The 16,394-nt window shown below is 39.0% G+C and overlaps 1 protein-coding gene across 3 annotated transcripts in view; it reads left to right on the top strand.

Moving 5' to 3' along the window:
• The first annotated feature begins 669 nt into the window (after window positions 1–669).
• ELF5 (E74 like ETS transcription factor 5) overlaps window positions 670–16,394 on the top strand; it is a 128,468-nt gene continuing 112,743 nt past the window's right edge. For 2 of the 3 annotated variants that reach the window (XM_044082636.1, XM_044082635.1), the window contains exon 1: window positions 670–853. The gene's annotated coding sequence lies outside the window, so the exon portion shown is untranslated. The remainder of the gene's footprint in view (window positions 854–16,394) is intronic. The other variant, XM_044082634.1, reaches the window with a different exon arrangement.

Here is a 16,394-nt window from a genome sequence, read left to right as displayed (position 1 = left end):
GAGTCATTACTGCTACCTCCTAAAGGGAAGGAGACCTCCACATGCTATTCCTCCCCAATCAGCTCCAACAGGCACGCAAGCCACCGCAGTTTTAAAATGATGGTTCCATAAAATACTTTACCTAAATGTTGTTTATTTCAGTTTTAAAATTATGTATTGAGGGCATCTGAAAAAGCAGAATGTAATTTAAAAATGTATATGTGTCCATGTGTCTGTGTGTGTGTGTGTGTGTGTGTGTGTGTGTGTGTGTGTGTGTGTGTGTGTGTGTGTGTGTGTGTGTGTGTGTGTGTGTGTGTGTGTGTGTGTGTGTGTGTGTGTGTGTGTGTGTGTGTGTGTTGATGTGGTACAAAGAGGTACATATGCAGAAAGTGCTGTCGTTATTTGGAAATTACAGTGGAAAAAAAACAAGGCCGAAAATGGAACGTAAACTTTCTATTTATTTTTGGGCCAGCGACTTATTTTTAGAAACAGAGATGCTAACATTTGTATCATGGAAAAAGGGACCTTAGAAATAAAAAAAAGCAAGTTTTATTTTTAAATAAGGGTGAGGATTTCAACTTTCACATTCTTGACAGAGGACTTGTTAACTTACTACAGTTCTTGTCTATGACATCAAAAAAGGGTGTGAAAACAAAAACAAAGAAACCTGAAGATCTGAACCAACCTGTCCTGTGTAATCCACAGCCTTGGCTTATATAAGTCACCAAACCTCACAGGCAAGCAATAAGAAACACTTGTAAACACTGCCAAGAGCCATAGGCAAGAATTAGGAACGGTTTCTTCAGACAGCAGGGAAATACAAACGGCCTAACTGGCTACTACACTTTTCCTCCAAGCTGCTTCTAAACACACTGTATGTATGCATTTTTCTGTTATGAGTTTTACTTCTTTCATGTATTTGTAGAACTTATGTGCTGTTCTGTACTAATAGCACTACAGTTATAAATGACTGGTGTGGGGTACTTAGGTATTCTATTGCCAGTGTTCAAACTTACTTCTCCAAAGCATGCCTCAGTAACATAAACATCCAGGCCTGGTTTTAATAAACTTGTGAAAAAAGCATAATATATAATGACTAAGCATGTATCTATAAGTTACAGTAAATGTACAAGGGAGGAACTGGAGGAATTTCAGTCTTGTAGTATAACAGACATATCTTATATACAGGATGGTCCTCCTCCTGTGTACTTTAACTTTTGAAATATAAACATTGAATACTTTTTGTACCTCATGACTGCAGACCATATGTTAAGTGCAATCAATAAGAAATGTTGTTGTTTTTTGGGAGGAGGTGCAATCAGTAAGAAAGTATTGCCCTTTTTTTTGGGGGGGGGGACTCAGGAATTAAAGAAAACTAGTTTGTTTGTAGTCCAATAGCTACAGGATACCCACATGGTCAAACACAACCAGGACAGACCATCTGCAATGCAGGCATACTGACGTCTGAAGCAAGTTCTGAAGATCAGATTACCAGTCTTAGTCGATATCGCTGTAGTTAAAGAAAGCTAGCAAATACATTCATGAGAATGCATCAGACGTATAATGAGAATAAAACAGCTGCAGACTTGATTATTTATTTTTAATTTCTTAGTTGGGGAAGGAACTGAAGGCCAGAGCAATGTGGAAAATTATAGATACTTTTAACAATTAATTTAAAAACAGTGCTTGAAGCAAGCAACAATGACCAACAGGGTGGTCATTAGAGGGAAATAGACCACCTAGGGGTATTTTGATGCCTGACACTGCAGTATCCTTTGAACTTATATGCTGCACTTACATTGCTGATATTGATTATTTAAATGGCAGCCTTTCTTTTGCCTATACTTTACAGCAGTTTAATAAGTTACTGTGAAGCTCCAGACTTCTTTTTGTAAGGCTTTCCTTATACGTTAATGCGTGTTGGAAAGTTTCTGAAAGAGTTTCATTTTACTTTCTATCCATTTTCTAAGCAAGCAGTAATGCCCAACAAGGTATACATTACAGGAAAATTACAGACCACCCAGGAGTGTTGCCTTTCCATTCATAAAATATTTATTTCTCCTGTAATGTTCACTTTAAAGGCAATATTGCACTTAGGAAATAGGCTAAGTTGTTTTGCATTTATTTTGTTATTAGTATCCATTATTTTTTTCATATTTTTAGTTTAAAACAGTTCCTCTACCTACGATTTGAAAGTTGTTGGGGAATATGCAATTATTAGAAGAAGCATTTTTTATCTAAATTATAAAAGTTATATGAGAATTGAACATATAATTTATAAAGTCTATTCAAAACACAGAAGTACATGCATGTGTGCATGCACACACACACACACACACACACACACACACACACACACACACACACACACACACACACACACAATATATGACAGATTCAAGTACATGCACAAGTGTGCACACGCACACACACGCACTTAAAACATATATACACATGCATGTTCCACTTTTGCACAAATAGCCTGTGCAGGTTTGTGAGCTTGTTGTTGTTGCATGACTCCATGGTACAATACTGAGAACAAAATACTAAAGCCTGAATAAAACTTCTGTCACCATTCTGTAAAACTAATAAAATATAAATGAAACTTTTCCTGATATGCTAATCTCTAAAATCTCATTCAAATAAAATAAATAGCAGATAGCATCTATGACAGAAAGTAATGCTCACTTCAGAAACTTTCATCCTTACCCTGTTGCAAACAGAATTTGTGGGAAATTCTAATAGGATTGGGAGACAGAGCCTGCATACTGTTCTCCTGGGACACAAGTGCCGTCACCCAACTCCCATGGTACAATTCTGTGGAAAAAATGATACAGCCTCATTAGGAATGGCAGACGTTATATAGCTTGTTTGCTTTGAGTACTATTTGTGTAAGCTGTGCTTACAGAGAAAATGATGGTTTGAACAAATGTTTTTATCTGTGGCACATAAATTTATGGATGTAAGTAGGTAAGTTTTTTTTTATGTTTCTCCTTGCACAGTAATATAGTTTTGGCATTTTGTGTAATTGATTCATAGGCTCATGGGTTCATAGGTGTGTACTAGGCTAATGGCCCTGGAGCCTTTACATGCCTAGCCCAAAAAAATTGCCCAGGCACTGTGCCACCCGATGTTAGTTCACAGTGCCCATATCCAGTAGGACAACTGGAATGATCCCTGGAGTGAACTTTGTTATCCATCCACTCGTCAAGATTTCTCTTGAAGAGGGCCAGCGAGGTTCTCTGCTTGACATGGATGGGAAGTTTATTCCAGAGTATGAGCAGTCTTTGGGAGACGAACCTGTCCTTCCAGCATGTTCTGTTAATTGTGGTAATTAGGTTTTGAACTCTGGAGCGTGTGGCACAGGGGGATTGGAATTTCTTCAGGTGTAGCATTTCAAGTAGGGGTGGGTTGGGCATGGCTTTATAAGTCAAGCAGAGATCACCTCTAAGTAGATGTTAAGAGACTGAGAATGGTGGTGGGGGGGGGGGGTCTTATTTTCTAAGCCAATTTTCTAAAATATTGTAATGTATGGACAACTCCAATTATACTCCAAACATGATAAAAAAATAGCCTGATAGTAAACTACTGGTTATTTTATATTTATTTTTGGCAAACTGGCGGCTTGCCAGTCTCTGTATTAAAGTCTTTACTACTGTTGCCATAGCCAGGTTGATTAAATGATTTATCCATTTTTTTCCTAGCTGTTGACTCATTAATGGATTACACTATTTTTATTCTTCATAAGACTAAGTCCTAAAAGCCCAAAAAGATTAGGGAGTTGGGGCAGAGTCCTATAAAACAGTACTAGATGTTTGAGAGCTTGAAAATGTGCTTTTGAGATACACTAACAAGACAAATAACATTTCAGTATGAAAATTATTATAATTCAATTTTAAAAGCAATATCATTGGTGGTCATCATATTGGAATTTTTCATGTGATTCCATGCTACATGGGGTCTATATTAGATGAGCAACCATTCCGATGTTTGAATCATAGATGATTGACATCATATGATCGAACATTGGAAAGGTCGAATGTGAAAGTCAATGGTTTTTCACACGCAGAATGGGAAATGTTCCCTTTCTGCACTGAAGTGCTTTCTCGGAGTTGGTATATTTAAGTAAGGGGGTGTGAGGGGTGCAGGGGGGCTTGCTCCCCTGCTCAGAGTGGTAAGGTAAGTTTTTTTTTTTAATTTTATTATATAGTCAATGTTTCAAACTTCGCTCATATGAATTCGCTCATGTGAGGTTCGAAGTTTTGAAACTTCGACTGTATAATATAGACCCGATACATGTAAATAATGTAGCAAGATTCAAGCAACTGTCAGAATGACATCTGACAGCTCACCTGTTAATGAAGTAGTAAGAACTAAGAAAAAAATACTTCTGATACCAGTAAATGTGTTATTCAAAATACTGTGCCTTCTGCAGTGATTTTTGTTTGAAAGCATCTAAAAGACAACAATGTCCTTAATGTAATTATACTTAGCAGGTGGGTGCTTAAGTTCTAAACTGCTGGTATTTTATAACAATGCATGTGACTGGCACCAGATGTATAGCCTGGTTACAGGCTGTCATATCTCAACATGCATGGTAACTGAAATATCCTAGGCAGAAGATTTGAATGAATTTTTGTGGCAGACAGATTCATAATCCATACAAAGATTGATCTCCGCACATAAATAAATCATTTTGTCTCTTTCTTTTCGCAACTTTACAAAAGCATAATGAGGGCTATAGCTTTCGTAGAAAGTCAAAATGCCCGTAAATAAGATTACTGGTTCATTTCAAACCAAGGCTTTATTTTTTGTCTTTACTAAGAAAGATGAGAGTCTGTGTGCCATCCTCTGGAATCAGAGACCATGTAAAAAGTCTCACTGGCTGCATTGTGGTGATTCTCAATGTGTATAGCTATAAATATATATATATATATATATATATATATATATATATATATATATATATATATTTCTAAATCTCGAATTACGGAATCTCGAGACTCTGAATCCCAAAGACCAGAATCTCGAGATTCTGTAATATCGAAATTAAAAAAAAAAAAAATATATATATATATATATATATATATATATATATATATATATATATATGTAAAGAAAATACAAATTTAGAAAGGTATATGCAGGGGTGCAAGCACCCCTGTACCCCCCCACACCCCTTGCACTTAAATATAACAACTCCAAGATCGCACTACAGTGGAGTGAACAGCAAAATTTCCATTCCGCTCTGCACGGCACTATTTTTCCGTTCACGCCACGATTTCGTAGTTGGTATATTTAAGTTGCAGGGGCTATGGGGGTGCAAGGGGGGCTTGCCCCCCTGCATATGCCTTAAAAAATGTTTTTTTTACTTTCGATATTACAGAATCTCGAGATTCTGGTCTTTGGGATTCAGAGTCTCGAGATTCCGTAATTTGAGATTTAGTAGTGTACCGATATATATATATATATATATATATATATATATTATATATATATATATATATATATATATATATATATATATATATATATATATATATATATATATATATCCATGGGTCTACTGTACTTCATCGATTCATCGAAAACACACGTTTTCAAAAATGAACAGTAGACCCAGAGTTACGCGAAAGTGCACTTTCACGAACATCGGTTCAATGAACCGATAAACAAAACACACACACCCCCACTTAAATATACCAAGTTTGAGATCACACTACACTGGGGAAACACGTAAACTCCCTTTCTCACTGTTGTGTCCTTCAGCACCTGTGTTGCTTAATGGTTCGTTGAACCGTTCTTCGTGAAACTGCACTTTCACGTAACTGAGGGTCTACTTCTCCTTTTTGAAAAAGTGAGTTTTCGGTCAAGAGAAGTAGACCCATATATATATATATATATATATATATATATATATATATATATATCTCAAACCTGAAATTATCAAGGCAACAATGAACGTACACAAGCCCAATGGTGTACAAGTGCAAAACCGATAAGACTGTACAATTCACAGCTGCTAAATCACAGTGTCTAACATCCGTGACTGTTTGTTCGATCTTATTGGTTCCGCACTTGTACACCATCGGTCTTGTGTACATTCATTGTTGTCATCTCGATAATTTCAGGTTCAATGTTGTGGTAACTCAATCAACTGAAGTAGACACATACATATATATATATATATATATATATATATATATATATATATATATATATATATTCTTATTTTATTCTCTTTCCCAGATTTATTTACTAAGGCCCTGTTTAAATGCAAACTCATCTCTCAACAAGAACATTTTGAAGACTAATTCGGCTCATGCCTTCTCTTCCTGAGGTAGACTGGAAAACCAAATAAAAGTACAGTATAAAAATTATTACAATTTAATAATTTAATTGTAAGGCAGTTAAAGTGCACCTGGCGCTTCACTTTCCAGGAGATTTGATTGCTATGTCTGTGAATCTCATATTTTACCATCGGTTACTACTTAATGCTCCATGCTCTACACTGAGGTATAAAGATGATCTCTTCATGCTAGCAGCACATTGTTCAGAGTATTTTAATTTTCTCCATCTATATTGGACAAACAGATAAGCAGTAATAACTTGATTGGTGCCGTCACCAAAGTTTTTTTTATTTTATTAGTTAAAAATACTGCGGTGGTGGTGCTGTGGTAGCGTTGTGGTCTCACAGTAAGACGCTGTCTGGTTCGATTCTCAGCTAGAGCGTCTTCTGCATGGAGACATGCATGAATGGGCATACCTTCGTTGAAGGTTGTGCGTCAGAGCTGGCAACTCGGCACGTAAAAATCTACTGCCAATCATTAGTGGACCAGAGTTCCGCTGTGGCGACCCCTAACCGGGAAAAGCCGAAAGACACAACAACAACAACAACAACAAAAGTTAAAAATCTTAACATGCTATAAAAAGAGTAGTAATGTTATTTACCACAGTAACAACCTATGTGCACACTGTGATAAATCAGCTCAAAAGAATGCATGCATATGAACTTTCATAAGTATATTGTGTACTGCAGAATGCAGTTTATCAGATCTCATGATTTTCAGCTAACAGTAGTCATCACGTTTGTATACCAGAATTCAACAATGAGTCTCCCAATTTAATTTGTAATTATGTTCTAAAAATAGTCACTTTTTAATTCTACCATCATGCTGCTTCACAGTTATGTCACCAATGTTATAGCCTGATGTGCAGCCTGTATGGGACTGGATAACATCCCAGGCTGCTTACTAAATGGTCTAAAACAGGAGTTAGTGGAACCACTGGGCACTCTCTTCAATCTCAGTCTAAGTACTGGCTTTGTTCCAGCAGAGTGGAAAACAGCAACCATAATTCCCCTGCACAAAGGGGATCCCTCAACTGACTCTGGGAATTATAAACCAATAAGCCTAACCAGCCCTGTCTGTAAGGCCATGAAGAGAATCATCATCAACCTAATCAACAAGGATATAGGAGACCTTCAAACTCTTGACCTGTCTCAGTTTGGCTTTGTTAAATGCAGATCATGCCTGTTAAGCCAGTGGACTGATTCAAGAGTGTCATCAAAGCCCTAGATGAAGGGAAAACAATACATACTGCCTATCTCAGCTTGGCCACGGCCTTTGAGCCAGTTTCCCATTCAGGAATCATTAAGGAACTCAGTCATCTGGGGATTAACCCATATGTCATTAGATGACTAGCCAACTGGCTCCCCAACAGAACACATACAGTCAAAGCTGGAGATTACACCTCTACCAGCAGACCTGTTACCAGTAGTGTTCCACAAGGCTCTGTGCTGCGCCCCCTACTCTTTGGAACCTATTTCTCAGAAATCCAAGCAAAAATAGATGGCCTGTGGCTTACCAAGTTTGCTGATGACTGCAAACTGGGTGCAATCATAGAATCCCCCAACAAAGTCAACATTCTACAAAATGGTTTACACAGATAAATGATTGGTGCCAGACCCACAGACTTAAACTGAATGCAAAAAATGCATTATCATCCCCTTTCGCAATGGAGAAGTCCCTGCAAATTACAATGGTAATAATGCCCCCCCCCCCAAGTTCAAACCCAGTGGTGAGAGATTTGGGAACGCAGGTTAACAGCAACCTTAACTTTGATCACCATGTGTCTGCAGCAATAAGGAAGTCTTCTACATGGCTCATCTCATAAATAAGGCCAATGCATCCAAAGCTAAGGAGATTCCAACTCCTCTGTACTCATCCGTCATCAGACCAATAATAGAGTACAGTGCTCCCTTCTGTATGTACCTTACCAGACACATGCAGCAGCTGGAGAGACTTCAGAGGTTTCTCACAAAGAAAATTCATGGCCTACAACACATGGCATACATGGACAGGCTGAAGGCCCTGTCACTGTATTCTGTATCATATAGACTGCTTAGAGGCGACTTGTGCCTGGTCTAAAGGGCAGTCTTGAACCCTGCTTTAATGTAAATTCTGCACATCCACAAATCAAATGGAACAAGAGTCACTCACTCTAGGGACCTTAATCTAGCCTGCGACATTAACAGGACATGCTGGAGAGAGAGATATGTCTCCTAGAGATTACCACACCTCTGGAACAAACTCCCAATTCATGTAAAACACAGCTCCTCAATGACCCTATTTAAGCGTAACTTGGACAATTGGATAGGAAACCATGAATTTACCCTGGGGGTATCACCTATGTACCTCTTGGACAGGAGCAGCCGATGCTGATTTTAGATTTGCAACTGGTGCTGATCTTAGATTCGCATTGCAATTATAGATTATATACTGTATCTTGGTCTATAAGAGAACTAGAGTATAACATGGCTAGGCTTGTAAAGACCTTAGGGCCAATAGCTTAGTAACTTCCTATGATCCTATAATCTAATCTAATATAATATAATATAATATAATATAATATAATATAATATAATATAATATAATATAATATAATATAATATTAGTATAATGTAACATAATGTAGGCATATAAAGATTTCTTTCCCCAATGTTGTGTGATATCTCTATTTTACTAAAAAATGCTTACTAAGTCTTGCAAGATTTGCAAATGTTGATGTTACCTATTCATCAAATGAAAAAAAAAAATCAGTGACATAATCTTCCATTAATGGCTTTCATGCCTTCACTGCTCATTGTAATAATTTTATTTGCTTCTTTGTGCCAATACAAATTTCCCACTAATCCCCAGAACAATATAAAATTTTTCATTGCCCAAAACATGACAGTGCATGCCAGTTTCTTCTTCGTTTCAGCCTTAACCTTCCTCACCACTTTGGTCACCTCATACTTTGCCTTGTTATAGGCCCATCTCTCTCCCACATGTCCTGTTTCTTTGTAACATCAGACTGCTTCCTTCCTATTCCCGAGTACTGTCACATTGATGTCTCTGCTGAGCTATTTCCATCTCCTCTTTGAGCTACTATCCCTTTCTTTTGTGTAAACACCTGTGCATACTTTTCAGAATGCTGTATCTGAATCTCACCCTGAGTTAGTTTGCTCTCTGCTCTTCATCTCTTTGTCCTAGTTCCTTTTCCACATCTTCTCTCAGATGCTTGAAGTTCCCCCTTCTGTAGCCCCACACTGCTCACTTTGTCACTTGGGTCTAGAGTGCTCTTCACCTAGAGTGAACCACAGTGTAGAGCAGTCATTGGTTACTAGCAGAAATCACAACTCTGCATTAACCTCACCTAACTTATTGAGGACTAAGTCAAGAATGCCTTTTTTAGGAAATGACAATCTGATAAACCTACCAACAAAACAAGCAAAGGAAAATATGAAGGTTTACTGATCAATGCAAGGTGCCTAAACAAGAAATTCCCCTCCTTACAAGCCTTTCTCACCCTGGAGGACATTGACATCCGTGTAGTGACTGAGACATGGAGGACATTGACATCTGCGTAGTGACTGAGACATGGTTTAAAATAGCAGAGCACTTGAGCTCTGCAGGGCTATAACCCATACATGTTTAGACCAACTACTGTGCAGGAGAGGAAGAAGGTAGAGGTGTCTCAGTCTACATTCTGAAGAAACTTACATCCAGGCTGGTAAAGCAGCCCAATGCACTAGAGCTTTTTCATCTCCAAAGAACCATTAGAAAGGTCCTGTGCCATATATTAGCTAGCTATAAAACTCCCTCTATGACACAATAAAGCTACAATGCCTATCTACAGGAACTGAAAATACTCAGTATTCAACCCAATACTATTTTCCTAGGTAAACTAAACTATGCATCTATATACTACAAACCTAAACAAGCACAGAGATTACTGAACTTTGTCAATAAGTAAAACAAAATGAAAATTCCAGCAAAACTAGAACTTCCACTGAGTGACCTCCCAAACCTCTTGTATCAGAGGCACATGGGATATATGCAAACTATCCTTATGAACATCAGGTGTCTCAGCTAACTGGCGATTTTGAATGCCCATGACTTGTTTTGTCATTTTAATGGACAATTTCAGGCCAATAAAGTCAAACCCCACTAGCTGTGGATATGCATATTTCAGCCTTGTTATGACCTCATCAGCACAGCACAAGCAGAGTGTTTGACTAAGCATTAGAAACACAGGGCTGTTATACCCAGATGATGTCCAATATCATTAGGGTCACTGCAAAAATATCCCAAACAACAAACTAAAACAATGAGTGAGAAGGTCACTGAAAAACCAATCAGTGAAAACAAAATTAAAATTTTCATTTTGTTTTTACTGATTGGTTTTTCAGTGACCTTCTCACTCATTGTTTTAGTTTGAACTTTGTCAATACAAATGACCTGGAACAATGTCTCAGAGTACTCAGTAGGGGAAATAACATTTTGGATATTGTCCTTATTAATATGGAAGCATCTTATACCATACCTTGCAGATCTTCACCATTTGTTAGGTCCGACCATAACGTAGTCTTCTGCAAGATAAAACTGAAATCAGAAATCTATTCTATGCAAAGTACTTTTAGAAATTTTAAGACAAACTACCTACTCCTAATACATTGGCAAGCTTCAAATCCCCACCAAACCCAGTTAACTTGATTGAATATACATAGATACAGCTGTACCCTATAGAAACAAGTGTGGGGTAAACCTCAGAAACAGACTCACAAGGTAGAACCATAATATCCACAAGCTATATAATAAAAGGAAAAGAATTTTGAATAAAAGTAAGAACAGTAATTCCCAGAATAGTAAAGCCTTTGTCATTGAAATAAACAACACAGGAGCTTAATAAAATCCACCAAAGTCAAGTTTGATGATAAAATAGCTAACTAGGCCAAAAACAATCACAACACATTTTTTAGTTATGTTCATACTCTCAAAAGCACAACACAGCAATGCACTGAGCTGATTATGAATGATGGTACCTACAGTGAGGCTGAACATGTAGTGAATCTACAGGTTAATAAATTTAACTCTAACAATACCCCTCTCTCCCTCTGTTTGTCCCTCAGGATATACTTGAAACTGGCTTGCCTCCAGCTATCACACAAAGTAAAGTCATAAATGTGGTATCAAAAGCTAAAAATACTGAATTGATGGGTCCTGACAATATCCCTGGATGCATCTTACATAGCATGAAGCATGATCTAGCCATATCCTTAACAACACTGTACAATCTCTGCCTCCATACAGGTTTTGTACCAAGGAAATGAAGAACAGCTACTGTCATTCCCCTGCATAGGACCTTGCACACACCCAGGGAATTACAGAGCTGTAAGTCTGATGAGTCTCATATGGACAGCAATGGATAGAACTAATCAGTTAGGAAATAGAGAATCGCCAAATGCTAGAACCATCTCAGTTTGAATTAGTCAAGCTCAGGTCATGCTTACTCAAACTGGTTTTTCTTTTTAAAGGTCACCAAAGCAAGGGATGAAAGCTAAATGGTACACTTAGTATACCTTGACATGGCCAAAGCTTTTGAACACATTAATAGAAAAACAAAATAAACTGGGAATAAACCCACTGGATTGCCCACTGGCAAGATATCAAAATAGAGGAAGTTACCTCCACAGACTAGTCACCAGTGGAGACAAACAGGGTTCTGTGCTGGGACCTGTCCAGTTTGGCATCTACTTTTCTAATGTAAAAGCAAATACCAAAGGGCATTGGCTGACTTAAGTTTGCAGACTACTGCAAGCCAGCAGCAGTGATTGAATCCATAAATTACTTAGCTATCTTGCAGGAAGATTTGTCCTAAATAAATAACTGGTGCCAAAATCATGGACTGAAACTAAATGCCAAAAAAATTATTATTGTATCCTTTTGGAACGCATCTATCCCAGAACATACCACATTAACAGTGAACCCCTAAGAGTTGACACAGTTTTTGGGATTTGGGAACTTATGTGAACAGAGACCTAACTTTTGACAAATATGTGTCTGTTATTGTAAGAAAGTCTTTCTATAAACCTTAGCTTACAAACAAAGGGATTATGACTAAATCTAGGGATGACATTGTTTCCCTTTACTCAGCCCTCATTAGGCCGATCATTGAATATAATGTCCCCTTTGGCATGTATCTGTCCAGGCACATGCAACAAAATGAATGTCCATAGAGAAACCTTACTAAAAGGATAGAAGTCCTAAACAGCATGTCCTACTGGACTGACTCAGAGCCTTGTCTCTATGCCTGTTATCCCATAGAATGCTAAGAGGTGACCTCTTTCTGGCATACAAAGCATCCTCCAGCCCAATACTGATGCATTTACTTCACATCAAGTCAAATGGCATCAGAAATACTTGATCTAGGGATCAACAGAACAGTTTGTAGGGATACATATGTCTCACAGAGGATACTGCTTCACTGGAACAGACTTCCTGTCCACAGAGAACAAAGTTCATCCCTGTCCATACTCAAGCGCAACTTGGATGTATAGATGAAAAACAGAACATTTACCACAGGACTGCCCCCTGTACTACTAATGGACAGAAGCAGCTCCTAAATGCTTTATCCCATGCATGGATCCCCTCAAATTATCTATGATATGATCCAGTCAGTCTCAAACCAAATGGGATAGGTTAATTTGTGCACAAAAAAGGGAAATTGCCTAGGCTTAAAATGGCCCACAAGGGCAGTTAGCTTAGTATTTCCTGTTAACCTATGAATGCTTTTTGTTTTGTCTGCCGCCTTCTTATACTAATTATCACCATCTTCTTGATCCAGAGCTTCTATCAGGATAATATCCTGCATTACTATGGTAGCAGGGAATGGCCCATCTGTTGAAGGAAGACTGAGATCTGCCATCACTCCCCCACCCTGTTTTTCTGCCCCTCACCACTGAACCTCTCCAATGACCATCATCATTCAGTCATGTCTCTATAGGCTGGTAAAATGTGTCAGTTCACCACTCTTCCCTGCATTCTGCTTTCAGGTTCATTGCTAGTTTACCTGCCCTCTTCGTAACTCTCATTGTTTGCCACTCATGTTGCATACTCTTCCTCCATTATCTCACAGGCTGTCTCTTCACTTACATAAATTGCCACTTCCACCTCACATCAATTTCTGTCACTCATGAGGACATGGTATCCTGGAACTACTATATCCCACTCTATTTTTTCGAGTCCTGAAGTTTTTGTGAAGCTGAAAGGGTCTGTTGTGTCAGATCTCAAGATGGCCTACAATTCCACCATCTTTTTCCCAGGCTATTAATACTGCACAGCATCATCTTCCAGCTATCTTTACTATTTCCTTTCCTTATCCTCCTCTATGCCTTTCTGACCATCTCTTACTCAGTCCCCATTTCTGTTTTCATCATAGTTTTTCCCCATTCACCCTATGTACTCTGCTTCAAATGCTTCCTTTTTCATTGACATCTTCTTCTACCTCAGTTTAAAGACATCATTGTAACTCTATAACTCTTGAAGCTCCAATTCAGTAATGCTGACCCCTCTATTACTGACTTGGAGTGTATCCTGAACATAAAGCTCTTTCCTAGCCCATACCTCCCCATGTGCCCACATACTCATATCTAGTTTCACCTGCTCTCTGCTCAGAGCATGCATTGTAATCTGTGATTCTTAGCTTCAGTGACATGATGGCTACAGATCTATGAAATGTAACCATGCAACCAAGCTCCCAAAATCCTTGGGGAGTTGTTGTTCTGACTATTTCTACTTTGTCCTTATTGCCAGATCATTGACTCTACAGGGGTCATATCATTGAGCTTAGTAAAGACCTTCTCTATCACTTTCCCTTACTCTTCCACTATCCTGTACGATCAGTCTCACAACTGCCTTTGCTGTGGTCAGATCTGCCCTGGCATATTTTGCATCTCAAGGCTCTAATTCCCTAGGTGGCAAAACCTAGTACCTTATCTACACCACTCATTCTAACTCTCTTTTCTAGCCTCTGTGTCCCCTAATGCTGGATATCCTACCCTCATCCTCTCTTGTATCCCTTCCTGTCTCTTCCTGGATAGCTGCTGTTCTGCCCTGTTTTCCTCCTCTGCTCATAATTAATCCTTTCCTCCTTCACAATACACCTTTTGCCCTTTTTTGACTCCTTCCTTTACTGGAGGCTCCTATTTTTCTGATTCAGCCTCCTCATCCTCATTTTCCTGGGTCAGTGACAAACATCTAATAGTGTCCTGTATTTCGTGTATACTAATCCCCTGCACCTTTGCCTATATCACTCACCTCCTGTTTGTCCTTTTTGGCAGAATCTCCCTTCCCATTGGAGCCCTTTCCTACCCCATGATATCTACTGAAAGCTTTTTGCTTCCAGTCTCCAATGTTTTATCATTTTCTTCTGTTTCCATCATACCCCCCCAACCCCTACTCACTGTCTTGCTTCCTGTAGATCCCACTTTGAGACTCCCTCTAGACTTGGCCACATCCTAAATACTGCACATGGCCCTACCTTCCCCCATGCCCCTACCTCATTTACATCTCCCAATCCAGCCTCCTGAGTACCCACATTTCCTATTCCAGTCTCCCTATCCTCTCACATGTCATAAAGCCTGGTCTTCTTCAGAAGTCCATTAGTAAATCTACTCCTTCTCCCCTCTCCTCCAGCCTTGGTAACACCTCACCCACCTATTCCCTCTCCTCCAGCCTTGGTAACTATATCCTACATTAGTAAATCTACTCCTTCTCCCCTCTCCTCCAGCCTTGGTAACTATATCCTACATTAGTAAATCTACTCCGTCTCCCTCTCCTCCAGCCTTGGTAACTATATCCTACATTAGTAAATCTACTCCTTCTCCCCTCTCCTCCAGCCTTGGTAACTATATCCTACATTAGTAAATCTACTCCTTCTCCCCTCTCCTCCAGCCTTGGTAACTATATCCTACATTAGTAAATCTACTCCTTCTCCCCTCTCCTCCAGCCTTGGTAACTATATCCTACATTAGTAAATCTACTCCTTTTCCCCTCTCCTCCAGCCTTGGTAACTATACCCTACATTAGTAAATCTACTCCTTTACCCTCTCCTCCAGCCTTGGTAACTATATCCTACATTAGTAAATCTACTCCTTCTCCCCTCTCCTCCAGCCTTGGTAACTATATCCTACATTAGTAAATCTACTCCTTCTCCCTCCTCCAGCCTTGGTAACTATATCCTACATTAGTAAATCTACTCCTTCTCCCTCTCCTCCAGCCTTGGTAACTATATCCTACATTAGTAAATCTACTCCTTCTCCCCTCTCCTCCAGCCTTGGTAACTATATCCTACATTAGTAAATCTACTCCTTCTCCCCTCTCCTCCAGCCTTGGTAACTATATCCTACATTAGTAAATCTACTCCTTCTCCCCTCTCCTCCAGCCTTGGTAACTATATCCTACATTACTAAATCTACTCCTTCTCCCCTCCCCTCTCCTCCAGCCTTGGTAACTATATCCTACATTAGTAAATCTACTCCTTCTCCCCTCTCCTCCAGCCTTGGTAACTATATCCTACATTAGTAAATCTACTCCTTCTCCCCTCTCCTCCAGCCTTGGTAACTATATCCTACATTAGTAAATCTACTCCTTCTCCCCTCTCCTCCAGCCTTGGTAACTATATCCTACATTAGTAAATCTACTCCTTCTCCCCTCTCCTCCAGCCTTGGTAACTATATCCTACATTAGTAAATCTACTCCTTCTCCCCTCTCCTCCAGCCTTGGTAACTATATCCTACATTAGTAAATCTACTCCTTTTCCCCTCTCCTCCAGCCTTGGTAACTATATCCTACATTAGTAAATCTACTCCTTTTCCCCTCTCCTCCAGCCTTGGTAACTATATCCTACATTAGTAAATCTACTCCTTCTCCCCTCTCCTCCAGCCTTGGTAACTATATCCTACATTAGTAAATCTACTCCTTCTCCCCTCTCCTCCAGCCTTGGTAACTATATCCTACATTAATAAATCTACATCACTGTCATGGAAAAGTGTTCAAGAAAGTAGATCTTGTAATGCCCAGGAGTCTGGC

The sequence above is a fragment of the Protopterus annectens genome, chromosome 9.part0, assembly GCF_019279795.1.
Source record: "Protopterus annectens isolate FY-2018-M chromosome 9.part0, PAN1.0, whole genome shotgun sequence".
Lineage (NCBI taxonomy): Eukaryota > Metazoa > Chordata > Ceratodontiformes > Protopteridae > Protopterus > Protopterus annectens.
Note: the sequence above shows the minus strand (reverse complement) of the source record. Positions and strands in the feature narration are given on the sequence as shown.